The sequence below is a fragment of the Lactuca saligna genome, chromosome 9 (assembly GCF_052625555.1).
Source record: "Lactuca saligna cultivar CGN05327 chromosome 9, ASM5262555v1, whole genome shotgun sequence".
NCBI lineage: Eukaryota > Viridiplantae > Streptophyta > Magnoliopsida > Asterales > Asteraceae > Lactuca > Lactuca saligna.
In genome coordinates this window covers 198,713,152-198,724,437 of record NC_136425.1, presented here as the reverse complement: position 1 = coordinate 198,724,437, position 11,286 = coordinate 198,713,152, and positions in this window count along the sequence as shown.

Genomic DNA, 11,286 nt, shown 5'->3' with positions numbered 1-11,286 from the left:
GCTTTGGAAACACGGTGTTTACTACCAAGGATTTGACGGAAATGGGAGTTTTTTCATTTTTTCCCTTAAAAATGATTTGCATCTCGGTTTGATCCCGAGTTTCATAAGATTTTTTTCTTGTGAAGTGGAATTCAAAAAAGTGCATATGGGTTTTATCCCCATAAGTTGTGTTTTTAATCCTATTAATTTAGGATTCTCCACAATTGTGGGTGCCACTATTGGTTCGATCAGTAAGTGGTGGGATATTCACCCGTCAATAACCAGGCTTGGGTACGTCATCCTTAGACTGTACCACCAATTTTTTGGCATTTTTTGGGTAACAAAATGTCACTCTTTGTCTGGTTCAAATCTGGAAACTTTAGTTGGTTGGTTTTCCCTCTTTTTCCATAAAAAGAATAAAAATCTTGGTTCAAGTCCAAGTAGTATAGTCATGTGGTTTGCCCCATTTTTCCAAAAATGGATGTTTTTTACCGGTTCAAATCCGGACTATTTAGTTGGTTGGTTTTTCTTCTTTTTCCATAAAAAGAACTTAAATCTTGGTTCAATTCCAAGTAGTTTAGTCATGTGGTTGGCCCCTTTTTTCCAAAAAAGGATGAAGTTGTCCGGTTCAAATCCGGAAATTATAGTTTGGTTTTCTAACTTTTTCCGTAAAAAGTTCAAAAATCTTGGTTCAATTCCAAGTAATTTAGTGGGTGGGTTTTATGATTTTATCCATAAAAAATCAAGAGACGGGATTTGTGTTAAAAGAGTGTGGATGATGATGATTGATGATGACAATTGGAATGGAATGTTGGAAAAACGTTATAATCAAAGAAGGTCGGTTGAAGAGAACAAGAATAGGAAGAGTGTGAATAAATATAATAGAGAAGATGATATTTTGGCTTTTTATAGCAACATACTTTTGAGGTACATAAAAGATAATAAAGATACGAGAGTGGAGAGGAGAAAGAAGATTGCTATTATGGAGTCTTTTGGCAATGGGAAGGTTGAAACTATGTGCATTTTTGTGTGGAGATTTTGGGATATTGGTGTTCATAGGACTAGTGTTGCTATTGACACTTGGATAAGGAGCATTTATAGAAATGGCATTTTTGAAGATTGGAAGAAGAAATGGAGTTTTCACTTCGAGTATGAGCGGCAAATTGAAGACCACTCCGGGTTGTGGAGTTGGAATAGAATAATTTGTACTTTCTTTGTTTATATAGTCATTAGGGTGAGCATTTGGTTTTGGTATCTTAGAGATATTTGGATTTTGGTCTTGTTTGGGGTCATTTTTGGGGTTTGTCCAAAAATGACATAACTTTTGTTCTTTTTTTCGTGTTTTTATAAAATCTTTGCCGGGGCTTCGGCCTCTTTCCCAAAAAAAAAAAAAAAAAAAACCCTAAACCCTAAACCCTAAACCCTAAACCCTAAACCCTAAACCCTAAACCCTAAACCCTAAACCCTAAACCCTAAACCCTAAACCCTAAACCCTAAACCCTAAACCCTAAACCCTAAACCCTAAACCCTAAACCCTAAACCCTAAACCCTAAACCCTAAACCCTAAACCCTAAACCCTAAACCCTAAACCCTAAACCCTAAACCCTAAACCCTAAACCCTAAACCCTAAACCCTAAACCCTAAACCCTAAACCCTAAACCCTAAACCCTAAACCCTAAACCCTAAACCCTAAACCCTAAACCCTAAACCCTAAACCCTAAACCCTAAACCCTAAACCCTAAACCCTAAACCCTAAACCCTAAACCCTAAACCCTAAACCCTAAACCCTAAACCCTAAACCCTAAACCCTAAACCCTAAACCCTAAACCCTAAACCCTAAACCCTAAACCCTAAACCCTAAACCCTAAACCCTAAACCCTAAACCCTAAACCCTAAACCCTAAACCCTAAACCCTAAACCCTAAACCCTAAACCCTAAACCCTAAACCCTAAACCCTAAACCCTAAACCCTAAACCCTAAACCCTAAACCCTAAACCCTAAACCCTAAACCCTAAACCCTAAACCCTAAACCCTAAACCCTAAACCCTAAACCCTAAACCCTAAACCCTAAACCCTAAACCCTAAACCCTAAACCCTAAACCCTAAACCCTAAACCCTAAACCCTAAACCCTAAACCCTAAACCCTAAACCCTAAACCCTAAACCCTAAACCCTAAACCCTAAACCCTAAACCCTAAACCCTAAACCCTAAACCCTAAACCCTAAACCCTAAACCCTAAACCCTAAACCCTAAACCCTAAACCCTAAACCCTAAACCCTAAACCCTAAACCCTAAACCCTAAACCCTAAACCCTAAACCCTAAACCCTAAACCCTAAACCCTAAACCCTAAACCCTAAACCCTAAACCCTAAACCCTAAACCCTAAACCCTAAACCCTAAACCCTAAACCCTAAACCCTAAACCCTAAACCCTAAACCCTAAACCCTAAACCCTAAACCCTAAACCCTAAACCCTAAACCCTAAACCCTAAACCCTAAACCCTAAACCCTAAACCCTAAACCCTAAACCCTAAACCCTAAACCCTAAACCCTAAACCCTAAACCCTAAACCCTAAACCCTAAACCCTAAACCCTAAACCCTAAACCCTAAACCCTAAACCCTAAACCCTAAACCCTAAACCCTAAACCCTAAACCCTAAACCCTAAACCCTAAACCCTAAACCCTAAACCCTAAACCCTAAACCCTAAACCCTAAACCCTAAACCCTAAACCCTAAACCCTAAACCCTAAACCCTAAACCCTAAACCCTAAACCCTAAACCCTAAACCCTAAACCCTAAACCCTAAACCCTAAACCCTAAACCCTAAACCCTAAACCCTAAACCCTAAACCCTAAACCCTAAACCCTAAACCCTAAACCCTAAACCCTAAACCCTAAACCCTAAACCCTAAACCCTAAACCCTAAACCCTAAACCCTAAACCCTAAACCCTAAACCCTAAACCCTAAACCCTAAACCCTAAACCCTAAACCCTAAACCCTAAACCCTAAACCCTAAACCCTAAACCCTAAACCCTAAACCCTAAACCCTAAACCCTAAACCCTAAACCCTAAACCCTAAACCCTAAACCCTAAACCCTAAACCCTAAACCCTAAACCCTAAACCCTAAACCCTAAACCCTAAACCCTAAACCCTAAACCCTAAACCCTAAACCCTAAACCCTAAACCCTAAACCCTAAACCCTAAACCCTAAACCCTAAACCCTAAACCCTAAACCCTAAACCCTAAACCCTAAACCCTAAACCCTAAACCCTAAACCCTAAACCCTAAACCCTAAACCCTAAACCCTAAACCCTAAACCCTAAACCCTAAACCCTAAACCCTAAACCCTAAACCCTAAACCCTAAACCCTAAACCCTAAACCCTAAACCCTAAACCCTAAACCCTAAACCCTAAACCCTAAACCCTAAACCCTAAACCCTAAACCCTAAACCCTAAACCCTAAACCCTAAACCCTAAACCCTAAACCCTAAACCCTAAACCCTAAACCCTAAACCCTAAACCCTAAACCCTAAACCCTAAACCCTAAACCCTAAACCCTAAACCCTAAACCCTAAACCCTAAACCCTAAACCCTAAACCCTAAACCCTAAACCCTAAACCCTAAACCCTAAACCCTAAACCCTAAACCCTAAACCCTAAACCCTAAACCCTAAACCCTAAACCCTAAACCCTAAACCCTAAACCCTAAACCCTAAACCCTAAACCCTAAACCCTAAACCCTAAACCCTAAACCCTAAACCCTAAACCCTAAACCCTAAACCCTAAACCCTAAACCCTAAACCCTAAACCCTAAACCCTAAACCCTAAACCCTAAACCCTAAACCCTAAACCCTAAACCCTAAACCCTAAACCCTAAACCCTAAACCCTAAACCCTAAACCCTAAACCCTAAACCCTAAACCCTAAACCCTAAACCCTAAACCCTAAACCCTAAACCCTAAACCCTAAACCCTAAACCCTAAACCCTAAACCCTAAACCCTAAACCCTAAACCCTAAACCCTAAACCCTAAACCCTAAACCCTAAACCCTAAACCCTAAACCCTAAACCCTAAACCCTAAACCCTAAACCCTAAACCCTAAACCCTAAACCCTAAACCCTAAACCCTAAACCCTAAACCCTAAACCCTAAACCCTAAACCCTAAACCCTAAACCCTAAACCCTAAACCCTAAACCCTAAACCCTAAACCCTAAACCCTAAACCCTAAACCCTAAACCCTAAACCCTAAACCCTAAACCCTAAACCCTAAACCCTAAACCCTAAACCCTAAACCCTAAACCCTAAACCCTAAACCCTAAACCCTAAACCCTAAACCCTAAACCCTAAACCCTAAACCCTAAACCCTAAACCCTAAACCCTAAACCCTAAACCCTAAACCCTAAACCCTAAACCCTAAACCCTAAACCCTAAACCCTAAACCCTAAACCCTAAACCCTAAACCCTAAACCCTAAACCCTAAACCCTAAACCCTAAACCCTAAACCCTAAACCCTAAACCCTAAACCCTAAACCCTAAACCCTAAACCCTAAACCCTAAACCCTAAACCCTAAACCCTAAACCCTAAACCCTAAACCCTAAACCCTAAACCCTAAACCCTAAACCCTAAACCCTAAACCCTAAACCCTAAACCCTAAACCCTAAACCCTAAACCCTAAACCCTAAACCCTAAACCCTAAACCCTAAACCCTAAACCCTAAACCCTAAACCCTAAACCCTAAACCCTAAACCCTAAACCCTAAACCCTAAACCCTAAACCCTAAACCCTAAACCCTAAACCCTAAACCCTAAACCCTAAACCCTAAACCCTAAACCCTAAACCCTAAACCCTAAACCCTAAACCCTAAACCCTAAACCCTAAACCCTAAACCCTAAACCCTAAACCCTAAACCCTAAACCCTAAACCCTAAACCCTAAACCCTAAACCCTAAACCCTAAACCCTAAACCCTAAACCCTAAACCCTAAACCCTAAACCCTAAACCCTAAACCCTAAACCCTAAACCCTAAACCCTAAACCCTAAACCCTAAACCCTAAACCCTAAACCCTAAACCCTAAACCCTAAACCCTAAACCCTAAACCCTAAACCCTAAACCCTAAACCCTAAACCCTAAACCCTAAACCCTAAACCCTAAACCCTAAACCCTAAACCCTAAACCCTAAACCCTAAACCCTAAACCCTAAACCCTAAACCCTAAACCCTAAACCCTAAACCCTAAACCCTAAACCCTAAACCCTAAACCCTAAACCCTAAACCCTAAACCCTAAACCCTAAACCCTAAACCCTAAACCCTAAACCCTAAACCCTAAACCCTAAACCCTAAACCCTAAACCCTAAACCCTAAACCCTAAACCCTAAACCCTAAACCCTAAACCCTAAACCCTAAACCCTAAACCCTAAACCCTAAACCCTAAACCCTAAACCCTAAACCCTAAACCCTAAACCCTAAACCCTAAACCCTAAACCCTAAACCCTAAACCCTAAACCCTAAACCCTAAACCCTAAACCCTAAACCCTAAACCCTAAACCCTAAACCCTAAACCCTAAACCCTAAACCCTAAACCCTAAACCCTAAACCCTAAACCCTAAACCCTAAACCCTAAACCCTAAACCCTAAACCCTAAACCCTAAACCCTAAACCCTAAACCCTAAACCCTAAACCCTAAACCCTAAACCCTAAACCCTAAACCCTAAACCCTAAACCCTAAACCCTAAACCCTAAACCCTAAACCCTAAACCCTAAACCCTAAACCCTAAACCCTAAACCCTAAACCCTAAACCCTAAACCCTAAACCCTAAACCCTAAACCCTAAACCCTAAACCCTAAACCCTAAACCCTAAACCCTAAACCCTAAACCCTAAACCCTAAACCCTAAACCCTAAACCCTAAACCCTAAACCCTAAACCCTAAACCCTAAACCCTAAACCCTAAACCCTAAACCCTAAACCCTAAACCCTAAACCCTAAACCCTAAACCCTAAACCCTAAACCCTAAACCCTAAACCCTAAACCCTAAACCCTAAACCCTAAACCCTAAACCCTAAACCCTAAACCCTAAACCCTAAACCCTAAACCCTAAACCCTAAACCCTAAACCCTAAACCCTAAACCCTAAACCCTAAACCCTAAACCCTAAACCCTAAACCCTAAACCCTAAACCCTAAACCCTAAACCCTAAACCCTAAACCCTAAACCCTAAACCCTAAACCCTAAACCCTAAACCCTAAACCCTAAACCCTAAACCCTAAACCCTAAACCCTAAACCCTAAACCCTAAACCCTAAACCCTAAACCCTAAACCCTAAACCCTAAACCCTAAACCCTAAACCCTAAACCCTAAACCCTAAACCCTAAACCCTAAACCCTAAACCCTAAACCCTAAACCCTAAACCCTAAACCCTAAACCCTAAACCCTAAACCCTAAACCCTAAACCCTAAACCCTAAACCCTAAACCCTAAACCCTAAACCCTAAACCCTAAACCCTAAACCCTAAACCCTAAACCCTAAACCCTAAACCCTAAACCCTAAACCCTAAACCCTAAACCCTAAACCCTAAACCCTAAACCCTAAACCCTAAACCCTAAACCCTAAACCCTAAACCCTAAACCCTAAACCCTAAACCCTAAACCCTAAACCCTAAACCCTAAACCCTAAACCCTAAACCCTAAACCCTAAACCCTAAACCCTAAACCCTAAACCCTAAACCCTAAACCCTAAACCCTAAACCCTAAACCCTAAACCCTAAACCCTAAACCCTAAACCCTAAACCCTAAACCCTAAACCCTAAACCCTAAACCCTAAACCCTAAACCCTAAACCCTAAACCCTAAACCCTAAACCCTAAACCCTAAACCCTAAACCCTAAACCCTAAACCCTAAACCCTAAACCCTAAACCCTAAACCCTAAACCCTAAACCCTAAACCCTAAACCCTAAACCCTAAACCCTAAACCCTAAACCCTAAACCCTAAACCCTAAACCCTAAACCCTAAACCCTAAACCCTAAACCCTAAACCCTAAACCCTAAACCCTAAACCCTAAACCCTAAACCCTAAACCCTAAACCCTAAACCCTAAACCCTAAACCCTAAACCCTAAACCCTAAACCCTAAACCCTAAACCCTAAACCCTAAACCCTAAACCCTAAACCCTAAACCCTAAACCCTAAACCCTAAACCCTAAACCCTAAACCCTAAACCCTAAACCCTAAACCCTAAACCCTAAACCCTAAACCCTAAACCCTAAACCCTAAACCCTAAACCCTAAACCCTAAACCCTAAACCCTAAACCCTAAACCCTAAACCCTAAACCCTAAACCCTAAACCCTAAACCCTAAACCCTAAACCCTAAACCCTAAACCCTAAACCCTAAACCCTAAACCCTAAACCCTAAACCCTAAACCCTAAACCCTAAACCCTAAACCCTAAACCCTAAACCCTAAACCCTAAACCCTAAACCCTAAACCCTAAACCCTAAACCCTAAACCCTAAACCCTAAACCCTAAACCCTAAACCCTAAACCCTAAACCCTAAACCCTAAACCCTAAACCCTAAACCCTAAACCCTAAACCCTAAACCCTAAACCCTAAACCCTAAACCCTAAACCCTAAACCCTAAACCCTAAACCCTAAACCCTAAACCCTAAACCCTAAACCCTAAACCCTAAACCCTAAACCCTAAACCCTAAACCCTAAACCCTAAACCCTAAACCCTAAACCCTAAACCCTAAACCCTAAACCCTAAACCCTAAACCCTAAACCCTAAACCCTAAACCCTAAACCCTAAACCCTAAACCCTAAACCCTAAACCCTAAACCCTAAACCCTAAACCCTAAACCCTAAACCCTAAACCCTAAACCCTAAACCCTAAACCCTAAACCCTAAACCCTAAACCCTAAACCCTAAACCCTAAACCCTAAACCCTAAACCCTAAACCCTAAACCCTAAACCCTAAACCCTAAACCCTAAACCCTAAACCCTAAACCCTAAACCCTAAACCCTAAACCCTAAACCCTAAACCCTAAACCCTAAACCCTAAACCCTAAACCCTAAACCCTAAACCCTAAACCCTAAACCCTAAACCCTAAACCCTAAACCCTAAACCCTAAACCCTAAACCCTAAACCCTAAACCCTAAACCCTAAACCCTAAACCCTAAACCCTAAACCCTAAACCCTAAACCCTAAACCCTAAACCCTAAACCCTAAACCCTAAACCCTAAACCCTAAACCCTAAACCCTAAACCCTAAACCCTAAACCCTAAACCCTAAACCCTAAACCCTAAACCCTAAACCCTAAACCCTAAACCCTAAACCCTAAACCCTAAACCCTAAACCCTAAACCCTAAACCCTAAACCCTAAACCCTAAACCCTAAACCCTAAACCCTAAACCCTAAACCCTAAACCCTAAACCCTAAACCCTAAACCCTAAACCCTAAACCCTAAACCCTAAACCCTAAACCCTAAACCCTAAACCCTAAACCCTAAACCCTAAACCCTAAACCCTAAACCCTAAACCCTAAACCCTAAACCCTAAACCCTAAACCCTAAACCCTAAACCCTAAACCCTAAACCCTAAACCCTAAACCCTAAACCCTAAACCCTAAACCCTAAACCCTAAACCCTAAACCCTAAACCCTAAACCCTAAACCCTAAACCCTAAACCCTAAACCCTAAACCCTAAACCCTAAACCCTAAACCCTAAACCCTAAACCCTAAACCCTAAACCCTAAACCCTAAACCCTAAACCCTAAACCCTAAACCCTAAACCCTAAACCCTAAACCCTAAACCCTAAACCCTAAACCCTAAACCCTAAACCCTAAACCCTAAACCCTAAACCCTAAACCCTAAACCCTAAACCCTAAACCCTAAACCCTAAACCCTAAACCCTAAACCCTAAACCCTAAACCCTAAACCCTAAACCCTAAACCCTAAACCCTAAACCCTAAACCCTAAACCCTAAACCCTAAACCCTAAACCCTAAACCCTAAACCCTAAACCCTAAACCCTAAACCCTAAACCCTAAACCCTAAACCCTAAACCCTAAACCCTAAACCCTAAACCCTAAACCCTAAACCCTAAACCCTAAACCCTAAACCCTAAACCCTAAACCCTAAACCCTAAACCCTAAACCCTAAACCCTAAACCCTAAACCCTAAACCCTAAACCCTAAACCCTAAACCCTAAACCCTAAACCCTAAACCCTAAACCCTAAACCCTAAACCCTAAACCCTAAACCCTAAACCCTAAACCCTAAACCCTAAACCCTAAACCCTAAACCCTAAACCCTAAACCCTAAACCCTAAACCCTAAACCCTAAACCCTAAACCCTAAACCCTAAACCCTAAACCCTAAACCCTAAACCCTAAACCCTAAACCCTAAACCCTAAACCCTAAACCCTAAACCCTAAACCCTAAACCCTAAACCCTAAACCCTAAACCCTAAACCCTAAACCCTAAACCCTAAACCCTAAACCCTAAACCCTAAACCCTAAACCCTAAACCCTAAACCCTAAACCCTAAACCCTAAACCCTAAACCCTAAACCCTAAACCCTAAACCCTAAACCCTAAACCCTAAACCCTAAACCCTAAACCCTAAACCCTAAACCCTAAACCCTAAACCCTAAACCCTAAACCCTAAACCCTAAACCCTAAACCCTAAACCCTAAACCCTAAACCCTAAACCCTAAACCCTAAACCCTAAACCCTAAACCCTAAACCCTAAACCCTAAACCCTAAACCCTAAACCCTAAACCCTAAACCCTAAACCCTAAACCCTAAACCCTAAACCCTAAACCCTAAACCCTAAACCCTAAACCCTAAACCCTAAACCCTAAACCCTAAACCCTAAACCCTAAACCCTAAACCCTAAACCCTAAACCCTAAACCCTAAACCCTAAACCCTAAACCCTAAACCCTAAACCCTAAACCCTAAACCCTAAACCCTAAACCCTAAACCCTAAACCCTAAACCCTAAACCCTAAACCCTAAACCCTAAACCCTAAACCCTAAACCCTAAACCCTAAACCCTAAACCCTAAACCCTAAACCCTAAACCCTAAACCCTAAACCCTAAACCCTAAACCCTAAACCCTAAACCCTAAACCCTAAACCCTAAACCCTAAACCCTAAACCCTAAACCCTAAACCCTAAACCCTAAACCCTAAACCCTAAACCCTAAACCCTAAACCCTAAACCCTAAACCCTAAACCCTAAACCCTAAACCCTAAACCCTAAACCCTAAACCCTAAACCCTAAACCCTAAACCCTAAACCCTAAACCCTAAACCCTAAACCCTAAACCCTAAACCCTAAACCCTAAACCCTAAACCCTAAACCCTAAACCCTAAACCCTAAACCCTAAACCCTAAACCCTAAACCCTAAACCCTAAACCCTAAACCCTAAACCCTAAACCCTAAACCCTAAACCCTAAACCCTAAACCCTAAACCCTAAACCCTAAACCCTAAACCCTAAACCCTAAACCCTAAACCCTAAACCCTAAACCCTAAACCCTAAACCCTAAACCCTAAACCCTAAACCCTAAACCCTAAACCCTAAACCCTAAACCCTAAACCCTAAACCCTAAACCCTAAACCCTAAACCCTAAACCCTAAACCCTAAACCCTAAACCCTAAACCCTAAACCCTAAACCCTAAACCCTAAACCCTAAACCCTAAACCCTAAACCCTAAACCCTAAACCCTAAACCCTAAACCCTAAACCCTAAACCCTAAACCCTAAACCCTAAACCCTAAACCCTAAACCCTAAACCCTAAACCCTAAACCCTAAACCCTAAACCCTAAACCCTAAACCCTAAACCCTAAACCCTAAACCCTAAACCCTAAACCCTAAACCCTAAACCCTAAACCCTAAACCCTAAACCCTAAACCCTAAACCCTAAACCCTAAACCCTAAACCCTAAACCCTAAACCCTAAACCCTAAACCCTAAACCCTAAACCCTAAACCCTAAACCCTAAACCCTAAACCCTAAACCCTAAACCCTAAACCCTAAACCCTAAACCCTAAACCCTAAACCCTAAACCCTAAACCCTAAACCCTAAACCCTAAACCCTAAACCCTAAACCCTAAACCCTAAACCCTAAACCCTAAACCCTAAACCCTAAACCCTAAACCCTAAACCCTAAACCCTAAACCCTAAACCCTAAACCCTAAACCCTAAACCCTAAACCCTAAACCCTAAACCCTAAACCCTAAACCCTAAACCCTAAACCCTAAACCCTAAACCCTAAACCCTAAACCCTAAACCCTAAACCCTAAACCCTAAACCCTAAACC